The sequence below is a fragment of the Bufo bufo genome, chromosome 10 (genome assembly GCF_905171765.1).
Source record: "Bufo bufo chromosome 10, aBufBuf1.1, whole genome shotgun sequence".
NCBI lineage: Eukaryota > Metazoa > Chordata > Amphibia > Anura > Bufonidae > Bufo > Bufo bufo.
The window spans coordinates 99,970,109-99,987,347 of record NC_053398.1 but is presented as its reverse complement, the minus strand read 5'-3'; the positions used below and the strand labels follow the sequence as shown (position 1 = coordinate 99,987,347).

Genomic DNA, 17,239 nt, shown 5'->3' with positions numbered 1-17,239 from the left:
TTACGTTTTGAGGCTAGGCACACATTACCGTCTTGCCATGCAAACCCCTCCTGTTGTCCCTGAATGCCCCATGTCACAGTCAGTCATAGGATCTTGTAGTTGTAAAAACTGATAAACTGACTTTATTGTTAGTTTTGTCCTTTCATACGGATAGTTGCACAACTTGGCTTATGGGCTTCAGTTTTCTGTGCACTTTTAGTTGCATGATTTTTGTAAAGACTGTAGAAATTTTGCATGATTGTGTCAGATCACACAAAGTGTACGATCAGCTGATGGGGGAAATTTCCCAACACTGGCACAAAGAACAGTTTGAAAGTTGTCCATAGCAAATAATCAGATTATAACCCTTCTTTTTCAGAGCATGTTGATTGCCGTGGACTGAATCACTTTACCTTTTATATTGGCTTCCATGAATCTCTACTAATTTGATTTCATACATATTGGTAGACATCAAGTATTCCTGTGGAACAGTCAGTATGGCAGCAGATGATTCCTCACAGTAGCTAAAATTATTCCACTATTGCCTGGTAAGGACAACCCGGTCTAAGTCTTGTTAGAGGTAGGTGTGGACTGATTATTAAGTCCAATGACCATGGCCAGAGTGTCCTATTGCCATGAAGGTGTCCATAGCCCATTGGTCAGATGCAGTGCTTGCCAAAATTAAAGTGCAGAGCCTACAGAAGAATAATCCAAGAGATAAAAAATGCTCAAATACTGTAGTTAACCCAGCCTTAGGCTGGCCATACATATGCTGGCTGGCTGACATCTATCACTCCTGATCCCCTCATACACATGCCCGCTTGGCATGTGTTCTCTATAGGAAGAGGTGGAGGAAGATGCGGCCAGACACCTCTGACAGCAGCTTGTCTGCCTGAGAACAAAGGATCAGGCATCTAAAATCCAACTACCTGATCCTTATCGCCCCCAGGGTCGGACTAAAGTTCCAGAGGACCCTCCAGTGGGCCTAAGCTCTGACAAAATAATGGACCCCTAATAAGACAGAGCACCTAAGGTCCTACAGAAGACAATTTCATTAGCAGCTGACCATGAAGCCAATACCACCAGATAACCTATTAAACCGTACTGATGATAAGGCCTACATGTGCAACGATGTCGGGGTGGGCCCTCAGAATCATTTCCACTGGAGGATCCAAGAAACATCAGTCCAATGCTGATCTTTGGACTGATGTTTACCATTATACCATTAGATGGTAGGACAGTCCTACCAAAGTTGATGGGTTTGGCCAACATCTATCTAATGTGTATGGCCAACTTTTGGTGTATTATATTATGGTGGTTGGTAAGGGGACCATGACCAATATTGCTCTAGGGCTCAGACCACACACTTATTCCACCCCTTGTTACTCAAACATGATAATTAACTTAGAAGGTATAAAAAAGCATCTGTGATGTAAATATCATATGTATTAATGTCCTAACTGCAGGCTGATCTGGACAATGCACCACCACTGGGCATAAAGCAATGAATAATCCGTTTATGCCATGGGCTACGCTCTCCGACTCAGGACGCTACCACTCTGTTTCATGTTTAATGCCAGTCACAGAACAATTATTATTTTTTCAATATGAGTCTTACCAAATTCTCATAAATATGGATCTTGCAGTTGCAGTCATAAAAACTGAAATCAATATTACACATCAAATAGAAATGGAGATTTCTTTATGACATTATGATATTCTCTGCAATACACAGAAGACGATTACATACGTCAGGAGAGGAGGAGTATCTTGGCAACGAAAAATTTCCTTCTATCGGGTCCTTGTGTTTACTACAGTTCCAAAGGTCACGGGGACAATGGCGGCAGAGTATGTGCGCTGAAGTCTCAGCGGGACTGACGTCTCATAACTTATTGTCTGTGAACAGTAAACTGTGGGACTTTCCACTCCAGTGTCTGCAGAAGGTGCAACCCTCTGCAGCACCTGCCAAAGTCCTAGCATTTTCCTATTTACCATGGCCGCCCTCCTTCCCCTCGGCAGGGAGGCCTGTCCCGTCTATACCTGCACTCCAGTAACATTTTCACTGAAGAACAAAAAAACAAGACTTTATTAACCGTGAAAAGGGGGTTAAGCTGAGTGCTTCAGAACAAGCTTGTGGTTTCGGATCTGCCTGTACAAGCTGAGGCTTTGACGTTTAATGCTGTGCTGGCAACTGACGCTCCAAAAATACAGTCTCAGGGCGACGACCCAGCGTACTGCCAGAGAGCAGCCGCCTGGAAAATTCCTGATGCAAGATCCTGGATCCCAGTCCCAAATGCGGCCTGGATACACGGATGTCTGGTCAGATAGGGTTTCCATAGTTATTCCACAAGAGTTCCTGTGGAACCCAAATTGTGTGTGGGTCTGGGTAATAAGACTCACACTGGAGCCGCTCAATACAGATTTTTAGTAAAAGGACTGGGTCCATTCATTGATTAACCCGGCAGGTTTAAAAAAGGGTCCACTTTTTATTCCCAGAAATAGCACCACTCCAGTCCATGGATAGTGATTGGTTGCAGCAACATCTTATGCAGGTCATAGAAGGCTGACCTGCAATACCTGACACAACCTTCGGGTAAGAGTGGTGCTGTTTCAAGAAGAATAAAAAAACAACCTTTTTTTCTAATCTTTTTTCACTGGTGGGCCATGTACATGCGGGAACCCCTCCCTAATAAAGTGCATGATGTAGCTCTATCACTCATTTGTTGCTTAGAAATGGACTGAACCTATTCTGACTTCTGCTTAGCAAACAAAGCAAATTTTTTTTTAAGAATGCAGCGTTTTTAGAATGTATTTTTTTTTTTGCCAGATGTTACATGGTGTAAAACGCCCTACAAACAATGGACCTGATTTACTATAGACCGGCAGTGTACACTGGTCAATGATAACCCCGCATGCTGCTGGAGGATGCGCCTAATTTATGATGAGGCGTACGTCTTGTCATACGTTAGGTGCAGTCTTCGGCAGTCCGTGCGCCTGAACTGAAATCTACGTCAGCCCCCGTCTTCTGACGCAAAAGAAGATAAAAGTGGCGGGGCCACTGTCCCCGTCCCCTCATTGCCCTTACCACCTTTTTGGGAAACTGGCAAGGCTGGTGGAGAAACACCGCTTTCACCAAAGCGGAGTTACGGCCACTGCTTCAGCGCAGATACGAGGTGGCTGGGATGGGATCTACTGCGCATGCGTGATGCGTTCCTATGTGTTCTCCCAGGGTCCCAGCCACAAGACAGGCACTTTTTCCTATAGCAGGGATCAGCAACCTTTGGCAGCTGCTGTGAAACTACAACTCCCAGCATGCACACTTATTTTGCTGTTCTTGTAACTCCCATAGAAGTGAGAGGAGGATTCTGGGAGTTGTAGTTTCGGAACAGATGGACTGCCGGAGGTTGCCGATTCCTGTCCTATAGTGTGCAAGCACGACCACCGCTGATGGATTACAGGGTGGTCGTAAACCCTGGATATAAGGGTACTTTCACACTTGCGGTAGAGGATTCCGGCAGGCAGTTCTGATCCGGCAATCCTGATGCAAACGGATGGCACTTGTCAGACGGATCCGGATCCGTCTGACAAGTGCATTGAAATACCGGATCCGTCTCTCCGGTGTCATCTGGAAAAAACGGAACCGGTATTTTTTTTTTTTTACATTTTTAAAGGTCTGCGCATGCCGAAACACTTAATGCCGGATCCAGCACTAATACATTTAATTGGAAATTAATGCCGGATCCTGCATTCCGGCAAGTGTTCAGGATTTTTGACCGGAGAGAAAACTGATGCATCCTGAACGGATTGCTCTCCATTCAGAATGCATTAGGATAAAACTGATCCGTTTTTTTCCGGTATTGAGCCCCTTGGACGGAACTCAATACCGAAAAAAAAAAAACGCCAGTGTGAAAGTCCCCCTAGCTGTGTATAATATGATGGATAAAATGAATCCAGCCAGAAGAGGAGGCAATGTGGACAATCACAATACATTAGTAAGTGGCTTGCATTCACTTTCTCTACATGATAAATGCCATTTGCTGAAGTGAGACGGCCCCTTTTAATTTTTTTGGCTTTTGTTTTTATCGCAGAATGCTTAAATTGTGTAATTTATTTCTGACGTTTTCCCATCGACTATTCTATAGGTATGAAAAAAGGGCAAACAAAAAACTTGTGTGGCTACAATATGTTACTATGAATGTAGTATGAACCCACAATACATACCGTCTATATCACTGAACACACGCACGTACTGCGCAGTCACTGTGTCTACGCTGGACGCCATTGATCCTGCACCACATTTGCCGTCCGATCTGTTTACTTTGGGGCAGGCAAACAATGGGGCAAGGGGGAGGCTGCGTCAGGCATTGAAATCTGACAAAGAAGAAGGACGCTTTCGACAAACAAAGGGCTCGGAAATAGCTGTGACACTCACATCTGTGACTGGGACCTTACATCTGTCCACACAAAGGTCTGGGCCCCAGAGCTCACACTTTAATTAGTAACATTTACAGGAATGAAATGACAATGGTTTGTAATATCATGAAGAGGCCTAGAGGTCTTACTATGACTACATGATGAGCTGTGATAGTAATAGGCGGACGCCCATGATTTCTGCGTCATACATTTCCAAATATTAAAAGCAGGACAAGGCCTGTGTCTTCCATTTATATGCATGGGTTGTGATAGTACAATTTATATGTCGAGCACTCGCCGGCGCCATTAAAATCCGCACAGCACCTTCATTGACGGAGTGGATCTCCTGGGAGAAAGAAGGATGACATCATCTTCTATTTATACCGCCAATCCCATTCACCAGGGTAAACAAGATGAGCATGTGTGTGAGCGTGACAGGGGAGGGGGGCCGGGGACACTGGGGACTGATAAGAGGGAGATGACAATGTGCGCCGATCTGACTGTCATGGAGCAGACCAGCGCAGCTAATTAGTAGGAGCCAGATGTGAAACGGAACGTCTCCGCACATTAGTCTGACCGCAGCGGAGCAGCACTGCTGCCTGGCATCTAAAGGGTGCAATCTCATAGCAGCAGATACATCGAAAGGCGAGAGCACACAGAATATGGGACAGTAACCACAGGAGCAGATTTTTCATCTCTAGGTAAAATCACAATGGTTATAAAATAAAAACTAAATAATAAATGCATAGAAAATCCTTATTGTAAAGAGCAGAGAATTGCTGGGGCTGTGAAGGATCCGAATCTCATCTAGGATCTGCAGATTTCTTATACCAGCTATGCAATAAATAAGACAAAAATGTTGTGGGGATATTAAATACATTTTATAGGGGCGGTCTCATTTCAGCAAATAGCATTTATTATGTAGAAAAGGTTAATACGAGGCATTTGCTAATGTATTGTCATTGTCCATATTGCTTCCTTTACTGGCTGGATTCATTCTTCGATCACATTATACGCCGCTTGTATCCAGCCACCGCTGCAGAGCAGGATGGGAGCTGCTGCGCATGCGTTTCTATGCGCGCTCTCCCACAGTCCAGAGAGGCCTGTGCTTTTTCCTATAGTGCGCAAGCACGACCACCACTGCTGGACTACAGGGTGGTCGTAAAACCCCTGGAAACGAGCAGTGTATAATGTGATGGAAAAATGAATCCAGCCAGCCAAAAGGAATCAATGTGAATAATAACAATACATTAGTAAGTGTACTAGATTTCTGTACAGGATAAATGCCATTTGCTGAAGTGAGACAACCCCTTTAAAGGGGTTTTCCGGAATGCTATCAGCGCTGCAGGAACCAGCTCTGTCCCGTACACCGTGGGTGGAGCGGTGTAGTTATGGCGCTGGAGCTACTGTGGGATAGCCGATCTGATAGTAATGACCTGTCCTGAAAGCCCCTCTACACAGGACAACTGAGCAGGCAATTATCAGGAACACACCGTTCATGCCCGATAATTGCCTAATCGTTAGAGGACATAGGAGCTGCATACTGCAATCATTCATCCCCATGCAGATTCACAGCAGGATCTGCTTCTCAAATATGATGATTTTGGGTGCCGCACCGATACTTTCTCCTGATGAACACGTGGTTGTTCGATCGGTGGAGCCTTTACACAGAGCTATTAAAGGGTTTCTACCACCTCATTTGGACCTAATTAGCTGTCAGACACTAGCGATCTGCTAGTGTCTGCTCTACCTAACCATGCTATTCTAAGACCTTTGTGTGCAGCCGTTACACTAAAAAACCTACTTTTATTGCTATGTAAATGAGCCTCTAGGTGCTATGGGGGCGTCTTTTCAGCACCTAGAGGCTCCGTCTACTCACCCTGTATTCCGCCCCGCTCGTCCGTCAAGCCCGCCCATCTCTAGATTGCCAGCCTCCATCTCATCCATCGGCCTTATTCTCACGCCTGCGCCGTGTGCGTCTGTATTCGGTGCAGGCGCAGTGACTGTCTGACCGGCCGGGCGTCGTCTGTTCGGGAGCAGTCAGACAGTCACTGCGCCTGCGCCGAATACAGACGCACACGGCGCAGGCGCGAGAAAAAGGTCTTAGAATAGCATGGTTAGGTAGAGCAGACACTAGCAGATCGCTAGTGTCTGACAGCTAATTAGGTCCAAATGAGGTGGTAGAAACAGTTTAACAGAAAATCCTGGAGAAACTCCTTAAAGAGGACCTTTCATCTGGCAAAAAATTGTGAACTAAGTATCATGATCTGTACAGTGGCGCCCAGGGATCTCACTGCACTTACTATTATCCCTGGGCGCCGCTCGGTTCTCCCGCTATGCCCTCCGGTATGTTCAGTCACTTGGTTATAGTAGGCGGAGACTTAGGGGACTTGGTTATAGTAGGCGGAGACTGCCCTTGTTCTCCTGGGCGTCTCCTTCTCCTAGGCTGTAGCGCTGGCCAATCGCAGCGCAGAGCTCACAGCCTGGGAGAAAAAAAACTCCCAGGCTGTGAGCTCTGCACTGCGATTGGCCAGCGCTACAGCCTAGGAGAAGTAGACGCCCAGGAGAACAAGGGCAGTCTCCGCCTACTATAACCAAGTGACCGAACATACCGGAAGGCATAGCAGGAGAACGGAGCGGCGCCCAGGGATAATAGTAAGTGCAGTGAGATCCCTGGGCGCCGCTGTACAGATCATGACACTTAGTTCACAATTTTTTGCCAGATGAAAGGTCCTCTTTAAGTCTATGTTATCTCAATTTGTTGTGTAGTTGAGTATCATCTATTGTTCCCTGTTATCTGCAGGTTTAGCAGACGCTGATTGTAGTCTTCTTCTTCAGTGACTTTACTAACAGGAAGTCCAGACAAAAACCCCTCCCCATTCTGCTTCAGTCTTCAGCTCCATCATCTGATTTCCATCCTTCTTGCATCTATTTCTTTCCCCATACAGAGCCAGACATTACTATAATGAGGGAGAGAGGTAGCAGTCCCACTGCGGCCCCTCGGCCATGTAAGAAAACACCATGATTATACTGGCACACAGGTCAGCATTCCACATTAATACCAGTAACCTTGGAGCATATCTACCCCATTCTTCATGCTAGCCACCCTTTCAGCCATTTCCAAATCCAGCGCCAGCAACTACACTTACTTCACCATTTGGGCAGGACAGTAATGCTTTTGAGTATTGTGATGAAATTGCTCTTCCGTAAAGCGGTATTCTGTGAGTTAAATACCGAGGTCCCAGGTCTTCCTAGGTTAGAATAGGTCTCGACCCCCAGCTCCCCCACCCATCTGATACCGATGACCTATGCGATCATCTGTTGGAAGAGGCTGAGGCACTTGCACCTGTTTGAGGATAAGTCATTAGTATTTAACTCCTGGAAAACCCCTTTAAATTGTCAGATGTGGACCCATGTTCTCTGTGCAGGAAATGACTGTTCAGCCAATCACCATCCTCAACCACTGATTGGCTAAGAGGCCATTTCCTGTGTGTCCAGAGGGACCAGAAAGCAGACACCAGTGGTGGACCCTGGAAGTGTCGAAACGGCAGTGACGGGGGAATAGGTGGACTATGACTTTTTTCTCTCTTTTGTTTTGTTAGCATGATGAGCTTGTTTCATCGTTAATTTGATTGTCTTTCTTTGAAGTCTCTTGTATGGTTTAAAAGAGGCTAATATAATACTTTCCTCCCTGGAAGCCATGTCAAGTCATAGTGGTCCTCCTTTCTACCCCACCCTAGTCTTTACAGGCATAGACATTACCCAGATAACCACTGGCCCTCTAGGAGCACTGGAGCTTGGCATTTACCCAGGCGTGCTTGGAGCTGACGCCAGTCCTTTGTTAACCCCAATTATACAACATTCATAATAAAGTGGATTAAGGATCCCTTGACACAGGCTGATAGAGCAAGCAGTGGTTGGGAGTGAGGAATGTGAATTTACGATCATTCATCCCCATATCATTTCATTGTCTGTTAGCAGCACATCCCTGCTTACAGGGCTTTTGATTCTGCATGAAAGACGCGATCAGCCAACGTTTGCTCGAATGTAGGGTGACCGGTGGCACATTTACACTGGCTAATGTTTATTCCTGATATTTGGTCCGATCCTTACCCTAAGTGGGTCAGAAATGTGTTTCTGGGTGATCCTGGATGCAGTAATGAGGAAGAGGCAGAGATGGAGGGGTTTTATTCAAAGGTTATATTCACTTTTCCTTGCAGTGTGGGCACACTATTAATACAGTATTTATTACCGCTATTATGCCACTAATGGATGTTTTATCACCAATTCAATTTGTATCCCATTTTATCTACAGTCTAGATGTACTGCTTTTTTCTGCGTACAACAGTCCACGGCATGCTGATAGTTGGCAGGAATCTAATATCAATCTTTACGTCAGCATTTTATTCTAAAGACTGTAAACAGCCATATTACGTTGGCTCGGTTATGTTCCCTGGTCCATCTGTCTCCTCTTGGCAATTATTTCATGTATGCCCAAGACTCTCCAGTAGGTACACTGTTCCTAGAAGACTGTGGCATGGCAGTGTACACTCCTGTCCTATCGTGCCAAGTTTACTGTGTTAATAGAGACATTAGGGAACGTATCCCAGATATAAATAAAAAATAATATCACCATATACGGCATATAAAAAAGTAATACAGCTGGAGCCTAATGTCAACTTTCCATTACTATTCTATAGGAAACTCTGTAGCACAGACAGGTTATCTATTTTTTTTTTATAATGTTGGGACTTTAGTTGAATTTAAAAGAGTTTCCAGCAAAATTCTCATGGTCTCATGAACGGAGGGGTCTGGTTCCAATTTTTCCTATGGAAAGGCGTCTGCACGTGCATGGTCCAATGAAATGAATGGCTTACAGCCATGCCTGATCCGTGCCAGAATACCTTATTAATAATTTTACGTCCAGCGTTTTAAGACTCCAAATGATTGGGTATTAGGTCATTAGATTAGAAGGAATTTAAGGATTTAAATACAGTCATTATATGGCTTCTTGCTGGCGAAGATTCACAATTATTAATATCTGAAAACGTGGCTTACAAATAACAGTCAGGCTGAGAGATGCTATAAGAGGAGGCATTACAGCTCTGAGCAGACTAAAGGCCCCCATGGACATTAACTTCTGGCACTCCACCTGTGGTAAAACTACAACATCCAAGATGCACACTTGCTTGGCTGTTCTCAGAAATGAGTAGAGCATGATGAGAGTTGTAGTTTCACCACAGCTGGAGTGCCAGAGGTTAGCCGTCACTGCTTTAGAGTATTGTTGACTCCACCCACCATTTTTTTGCAGCGACGGGCAATAATCTAGTGTGTAAGGGGAGCTCCTGCGAAGGGGAGAAGAATGGGACGCACCAAAGTACAAAGCCTTATTTTTTGTTCTAAGAGGATGCTAGAGGTGTCTGGCAGCACCTTTTATACTCCTCCATCACACATACATCCTCAGGCTAGTGATGGCATGTGACCACCTTAAAAGAAACGTTGGACACAAATGGAGGGCACCCAAGCTCATTGGGGTAGAGGGGGAGGTGTTCTATGAAAGCTCAATAAGGCCAGAGATAATGATCTTGGCAAATCATGGCAGGACAATGGCATCAGTGCTCCTCAACTGATATGAAAATGTGTGAAAGTACCAGACATAGAATAGGGGATGTAGAGAGCGGATGAATGTAAGGTCCAGGAAGTTACTAGAGAAGGCAAAAATAATCGTATTTGGTGAAAGTCTGGGTGACTGGGGTTTGCTCTATACTGGGTCCCTCAGGAGTGCAAGAACGCTCTTCCTGTGCCATCCGCCGAAACAAAAGAGCAGAAGTCCAGTGGGGAGAGCTGAAAGTAGCGATAAGTGGAAAGCCCAACGCCGAAACACGTATTCTGGCAGGAATCACCAATGGCCTGTCCACTGAAATAGGAACTGTCTTCCAAAGTCAACAGATTGCAGGTGGTATCCAGCAGGATTTTCCAGAAAGGGTAAAGTAAAGTAACCTAAAGCACAGCACAGATACAGAGCTTTGGTATAGGGCAAGGCAGTCAAGACTGGCACAGAAGGAGATGCAGAACTCCAGAAGCTGGCAGGAGAAACTTCATTGTCACAGATACAGCCCAGCTGAAAAAATAAAGAAGCCCCAGCTCCAGTGGCCGTGTAATATTAGAGAGATGGCAAAGAATAAGATGGCCATAGCCAGTGGATCATTGAAGAGGAGGAGAAGGAAGACTGAGAGGACACGATATGAAGTGATGTCAATAACGTGGATGCAGAATACAAGAAACTGTGTCAGCAGAAACATCACAGCACAGATATACTGAGCCAGCCAGATGTTGGTCCCATGCTCAGCTAAGGGGAACCTGTCACCATGTTCTGACATCGCCCTATAAAGCTTTCCCGCTCATTTGCATAAGTAATTCCTTCCCCTCACACCATCATAGCCTATTTCTCTCCCCCTAGACTTTGATTGACGGACAATTTCTACCTTCACTGCTTGTAATCTCGTCCGAAATCGTGCACTTGCAACGTAGTTCTGCCCGGAATGAATATTGCGCATGTGCTAGATTTTATCGATATGGACGTTTCTTAGGCGGAGCTGAGGGGCTTGACTCCGAGAAAATACGAGTCTTCTCAGGTCAAACATGTAAGATATGACTCTTTTATGTTAATTAGCATAAAAGGCGGGAAAGCTTTATAGGGCGATAAAATAGGACAGGTTAGTCCTGAGAAGATTATGGATCGATCGCTGGGAACTATCAGGGTAAACAAGTATTAAGGTACATTCAGTTTTATATGTCAGAACATGGTGACAGGTTCCCTTTAAGTAGTAGAATGCATGAAAAATGTATATAAATCCAGCAGGATACAACAGGAGCCCTGTGCCACCGTGCAGTGGTGCCAATCAGCACACCTTCCATGTAGGCTCTCTCTGTATACGGCACTGTCAGTGCAGACTATCTATAAGTGTAGACTGCCCCCGGGGTGCAGCCCTTCTCCTCTGGGAAGCAGCTGGAGCCATCAGCTCAAGTATGACAGCTGCACTGGGCCAGCAGGAAACAGGAAGCGTCAATGAAAAACCGGGCAGAGTGGATGATGGGCGGGAAGGTTTAGCACTACATACGAGATGGACCTATTTATAACAATTCCATTTCCTGATATGTATAAAATGCTTTTCAGCCCACTATTTTGATAAATACATGTAACCAAAGGGTTGATTTCAAACTAATCTGATTGCTCAAGGTTATGCTGTGATTATTTCAGTTTTCTGTAGTAACTTCTTGGACCTTACATTGAGGTGCCATCTACATCCCCTGTTCTGTATCTGGTACTTTCATAAATTTCCATATCAGTTTTTATTATGGACAACAGTACTATAAATAAAACTGATAAATCACTGACAATTGGCTGATTCATGCCTACTTTGACATGTGATCTGAGAAAGCTATGAAAGAAGTTGTGACACATTTGAGAATCCCCCGTTGGACACGTGTCATTTGACACGGATGATGTTCCAAGCAAGGCTGGCCATAGACATAAGATAGCTGTTGGCGTCCAATCTGATGTCTTCTCAGTAGAAACATGGGGAGTCTGGCACAGGAGGGGGGGTCTAGTTGAACAATATGCCTGATCTTTATCTCCCTCAACATCTGCCATCGGGGAAGAGTTTGGTGTCCCCAAATTACATTAGATGTTTGGCCAAAATCTGTGGGTTTAGCTGAGATACATCTTCAGCCGAGATACATCTGGCCAACTAAAGCCAATGATTAAACCTGATGATGATGATGTTGATCAAAAAATGAAATATGGCAAATAGACGTTTATTTTAGATAATTCTAATAATTATTATTACTATTAATTTTTCAATGTTCACAGGATGATTCACTCTGAAGTGTCCTCCTGGCCACCTGTTATCTATTACTGGTGATGCTAAACCACTAGGGCCTCAAGCAAACTACTCATTTTCTGCTTCTTTATCTTCCAAACCATAGCAAATTAAAACTTTGAACATCAACCAAGAAAGTCTCAGCTGCTGCAGTTGTCTGTATGTCATAAAACCCATGTCAAAGACAAATGACAAAGACGCAAAGACACATTTTTGTCATTCGGGCATAATGTCTGCTGCATACCACAATCAGAAACCTGCACGCACCAAAAAACATAGTACAATATTTGAAGACTTAATACTGAAACTCTTGGAAACATTCTTAGATTTCCTTCTAAGTGCAAGAATAATGCACCATTAAATAGTAATATTATTTTATATAAAGGAAGCACAGATCACAGACACAGACATACAGACCAGCGTGTAAATCAAAGACCACCACTCAACTTTCACGGCCTGTGTCAGGTATCGTAGCTCACCCCTATTCACTTGAATGAAGAAAAGTAAATATCAAAGTATACGTTTCAATTCTATTTTATATATTGACTGAGATTTTCCTCTCAGCTATGAACAGAGGTCAGAGATTTGCTTACATCAGCCAGTTGGCTTCTATGGGACAGTGTTGTGGGCACACACTGAGGTAATTGCGCAGAGAAGGGGAAGGTGAGAGCTGTTATCGTAACCTATTGTCATTGGCTGATGTTGTGGCATTTGCCTCCAGCTTTATGACAGAGGGGTGACCTTTCATTGCAATCCTGTCTGTAATGATAATAAGATAACTGCTGAAAAACAGAACAGGAAGCATCAACCCAATCTGAGTCTAAGTGGTCAAAGTGAAAACTGCAATATATAAAATATATATATTTTGTGGGGATTCGCTTTGGTAGTTAGGATAAGCGGGCACAGTACATTGGCAAAATACAAGTTCGTAATTCAAACTTCAGTGTTTATTCACACATGATGCCAAAAACAAAACATCACTTTTGCAGTGTTGGTGTTACTTCACACCCACTGCCAAGTTAATAAAACAAAAGTCACCTTTCTGCCTCAGAAAGTTCAAATACAGGCTTTAGGCAGCCTGTTCCCCTGACACACTGGGTCTCCGCTCTCCAGCCCAGCACAGGCCCCAGATCCCAGCGCATAGACCTCCTGAGCTCCACTGTCAGACGGAGGTAATCCTCTCCACCTGGCAGTGCTGGCTGGTTCTTATGCCTGGCAAAACCCGTCCTGGAACATGGGGAATAGTCAACCACCCAGCACTTTGACTACTCCCAGTAAGAGCCGCCCCGGATCAGCTATTACAGCCATGCTAAGTACCAAGGTGTCAAACAGCAACTGCTGCTGACACAAAAACCGGCTCTTACTCCACCGAGGCCAGGAACTTGGTGACACGTACCTATTATCCACGATGATTCCTTGTACCTTCTTACAATATATATATATATATATATATATATATAAAACTGAATTGAAAAAATAAATACGGTGCATTTCTGATGATACATTCCCATTAAGTAACTAGCAAAACAAGTGAAACTCAAGGCAAATGTTTAAGGTTATATTTACAGAGAACAAAATGTTAAATTGGTGAAGGACGTCTACTAATTACAGGAAGGAAAGTTGTGACTGAAGCCGTTTGGCTCAAGAAAAAAGCCCATTGTTTTAGCGCAATAACATCGATGTTTATGACAATAACAAGGCAATGCTGATTAATGCCCTGAAAATGCAGTTACCCTGCTCCATCATGGCTGAGTCATGAGCATTCTGCACAGGTCACCTGTTTTCACTTGTAAATGTCAAACATCCATCAGCCTCAGATTTTATGAGAACATTGAGGAGGTTCTGGATTTTGACAGAACATGACTTTAGGAGACGGAGAACTGACGTAGCATTGTAGTATAGCAGATTAGAACTGTCTAACGAGGAGTGGACCAGGATAAGTGATGCAGACATATAGTGGGTAAGCTGCCTGTAAATTCAGGGGATCCTGGGCCACCGGTCAACCTGCGAGATAAGGTTTATATACTAGTGAATCTAAAGGGATTGATCATGATGTTATAGGGAAGTTTGTGGCAGTAATATTCCTCAGATCAGGTCTAAGAAAGAATTATAATGTACTCATTGATGTCATAAAAGAGTTACTCAATGCAATAAAAAAGACTTTAACGTTTGAAGATTTTACACCTGTATCTTTAGTTAACTTTTGCCCTGATTGCAGTTGTTTTCAGCTGAACCAACCAAAGAATGGGAAAAAGATCCTTTGAAAAGACTTAATAGTACAGGTTCTGACCAAGGAAGAGCTTTCCAAAGTATGGAGCAGCACAGGAGAAGTCTTTCCTACTTGCTTTCTTCTTTGCTTATCCTTTACCACTGTTCTGCATTCTAATCTATTAAATGAAATGGAAATGTAAGTTAAATCTTCATTATCTAGAAACAACCGTGTGTTTTGGAGCCAGACAAATTAGTAGTACCAGAGGCCACTGAATAGATGGTAGCAGAGATCACTATCTTAAGCATCAAAAATGTGTTCCACACCCGCTTGCATACCTTTCAGGCCAACACCAACTGTAGCCAGCAACACATATTTTTTCAAGAAAACAGCTGCATTTCCGAATATTAAAAGGGGTTTTCCAGGACTTAGATATTGATGACCTATCCTCAGGCCATCAGATCAATGGTGGTCTGACATCTGGCACCACCACTGATCAGCTTTTTCTGGGCAGCTGCCAGAAACTACACACTGGACCGGTACCAGAAGCACAAGGTTCGATCCACTGTGTAGGTACTACAGCTCAACTCCCATTCAAGTTGGTAAGAACTGAGCTGGAACATGCTGATACTAAACCCAGGGAGCCATCCACTGTATAACTTTCAGCACCGACATCAGCAAAGAACAGCTGATCAGGGGGACTTCTGGGTGTTGGTTCCCAATTCGTTTCATATTGATGACCTATCCTGAGTATAGTCCATCAATATCTAAAGTCCTGGAAAACCACTTTAATACACTAAATTGCATCCCATACTTCCAGATAGCATGCAGTTTGAAGATCATTTGTTATCGGGACAACCAATTACACACTGCAATATACTGCATAGGAGAGCAGCTCTACTCCCATAGCAAAGTCAATTCTCCCATTGAAAATAGGGGATTTGGTGTGATCGCTATTTCATTGCTATAGACTTTTATTAAATCAGGTATTATCGCTTCACATTATAGCAAAAGTTGCTTCCTCAGTGGTCCACCACCAAAGTTACAACTATCCAGTCTCAAGCCTACTACTCCCAGCATGCCATGAAAGGCACACAATGGAAGTTATAATTTTGCAACAGCCAGAGAGTCACAGGTTGGAGATCCTTGTGTTATGTTAGTACTTGTGATAAAAGTGTAAGCTTCTCCTGATGTAACAGAGAGATCTCTCTTGTACGTTACATTTCCTTCCAAGAAATACGTCTGTGCCCCTTAAACCACAAGAGATTTGATTTGTTATCTCAAGATTTATCAGGGTTACAATTTCCAGGCGTACCTGGAAGCAAAGATTAAGGGATTATTTAAAGTTAATTAAATAAACCCTGGCATTAGGCTGTATTCACATGGGATCACGGTAGTTTACATTCTACAATAAGGACCACCGTGCACAGAGTAACTATCCCATTGCCCCCATTATACGTATTCTCCATTTATTGATGTCCTTTAATTACCACGCTGTCCCTAACCGCCATCTAAAAGTTGCCCATTCATGGGAAAAAAAGTGTAGGGATTATCTGAAAAATACACAATTCCAGTCCTTAGTTCTCCAAAGAATGGAAAACCGGTACAGCTGGTCAAACCAATATTAAGACCTCATACACACGTCTGTGTCCAAATTCTGGTCCACAAACTACAGATCTGCAAAATATGTATGTCTCACTCCCGTTATTACAAATTAGTATTCTTGTCCACAATATTATGTTCTATAATTTGCGGAATGGACACATGGATGTGGACAGCACACGTACTCATAGAAATGAATGGGTAAGTTTGCAACCTGCTAAAAATGCGGGTGGGGATCGGGTACAGAATGATACCTTAGGTATGAGGCCTTAGATAAAGGCTCAAGGGTCTACATCGATCTGGAGCTGTGGGTTCTGACAACACCTATAGGAAACAAAGCAAAAGTGGAAACTGTTCACAGCAGATTACAGTTTTTCTTGATAGTCTGTGATAGATGATAAGCAAATAAGAAAGAATTGAACACTACTTGAAGGACTTGTCTGGGTTATATGTGCAGCGAGCGGCAGTGGCAGCGGAGAGATTGGGAGTAGTGGTAGTCACAGTGGTGGCTCTGGCTCCACTGCTCTATGGGCAGTGCAGTGATGGGAAGGGTGCACCTCGTCCTCCCTTTGGGACACTCCATGTATACTGTGTATGACAGTTGTAGCTATAGCATGATGCCATTGCTGCAGTGGCAAAGAGGATAGGAGCAGTAGTAGTGGAGTGTTGGTGTTTCGGGATGCGAGTATATATATATATTTTTATTATACTATTAGCGTCCCTACCTTTCTTTATTTATTTTTTATTTTACTCGGGCAACCCCTTTAACCTAAGAAAAGTTTTGTGCAAGTGGAGACAATAGTAAAATGATTTAGACTTTAGTTTTAGACTCTTTCTTTATACACAGCCAAAATACTAAAAATTATGCCTATTCACTTGCCTGTCGAGGACGTCCATTGTACTGTAGATTCTGTTACATATGGTGGGGAAAAAACTACTATTTTCACCAGCAAAATGGCAGACACCAGGACAGAACTCAACAGAACCTATTACTTCTCAGGAAGGATGACTGCTCATTTTCCCTGCAGCAGCTGCCAAAGGTGAAATGTGGTTCCACATACCACCATTCAAAAAAAATGGCCATCCGTGATACATGGATGGCCTGAGTCCATTAGAACAGGAGCTGCTGCTTGACCTCCCCTTAATGCCTTCC

General features: G+C 43.8%; 1 protein-coding gene and 1 pseudogene across 1 annotated transcript in view; both read right to left on the bottom strand.

Moving 5' to 3' along the window:
- The window catches only part of BCAR1 (BCAR1 scaffold protein, Cas family member), a 138,104-nt gene that overhangs the window by 32,277 nt on the left and 88,588 nt on the right, over positions 1-17,239 (bottom strand). The window lies entirely within an intron of this gene.
- Positions 9,986-10,772, bottom strand: LOC120980912 (annotated as a pseudogene).